Here is a 1322-nt window from a genome sequence, read left to right on the forward strand (position 1 = left end):
TAACTTGAACTCAAGACTTGTGACGTCTTTTCTTAACAATTCCAAATTCTCCATTTATTATGCCATCTATGTATTTCCTCTGTAAATCTGTTTAGTTTAGATGGAGTTAGTTAGTTTCGTTTACAGTAGTTCTTTATTTTCCTACTAGAGGTCATGCAGATGTTTTCGTGATTACAGCCACCTTATAGAGACAGTGGCGACAATAGAGTGTCTAATTTTTCATTGGTTGTTGAGATCGGCGGCCATGTTGCATCAAGGATTATAATATTGTATTGTAGTGTACGCAACACATGTCATACGTGTATGTGTGTTGCTTACTTCTAATTTCAATTGTCGATGCAACATGGCGCCTGGGCTTCTATTGTCGCCACTATATCCGTGGTTAATTTTGCCCTCCTTGATTTTCTTCTGCATACCCATTCCCTGATCTCTGATTCCCAGATCGGTAATTACTTGAAAAGGAGATACAAGACATATTTTTTTCTTCGGTTTTCGTCATGCTTTTATTAAGGCTTTTAAAAATCTTCAAGGGATTCCAAGAATTTTCTAGAGACTTCGGGCGCCTTTGTTTGACATTCCTGCTCCCATTAATCACCAACTGCTTAAAAGCACTTATGAGTTATGAGTGTTTGAAACTAACCTTTAACAACTTTTAAGAACACTAACGAGTACTTAAGAGCGTCTAAGAACTTTTAAGATTCGCTAGATTCGCATACGGTCTCGAAGGGTCTTCAAGAACCTCCAGAACTTTCTAAATGCTGTCGAGTTTTTTCGAAGCATTTGTTGTTTAAAAGGCTAACGTTAAGAGCCATTAAGTATAACATTTTCAAGTATTTAAAGGCGTGCAAAGGTCTGCATCATAGTAACTGTTGAATAATTTATAGAGGAAGGTGGTATGCGGTCACTACACTACCCACAAAACACCTGTCCAGCTATCCTAAAACATATCAAAATTGAAACTTAGATGTTATAATCTCTTCTCGTACGCATCCGGTATCTGCCAGAAAAAAAATCCTAAAATGACAACATTTCTTAATTTGAGAGACCTCGATCAACTTTCAAAAATGTCAAAGAATTTATTAGACAAGTATACAACTACAAATCTTTGCACGAATAGAAAAAATTTGACATGAAAACTCTATCTGGATCGCAGTTTAGATTCGAATAAGCACACAATTAATTGACAAACAAGAATTACGCATTAACAAAGTTTCTAAAAGGCAAAACAACACTGAAATCCAAATTCAAATAAAATGAACTAACACGAACTAACGCTCGAAACAGTCGAATATCTCGACTATATTTGAACCGATTTTTTTCAA

The sequence above is a fragment of the Photinus pyralis genome, unplaced genomic scaffold, assembly GCF_008802855.1.
Source record: "Photinus pyralis isolate 1611_PpyrPB1 unplaced genomic scaffold, Ppyr1.3 Ppyr1.4_LG4, whole genome shotgun sequence".
NCBI classification, from domain to species: Eukaryota; Metazoa; Arthropoda; class Insecta; order Coleoptera; family Lampyridae; genus Photinus; species Photinus pyralis.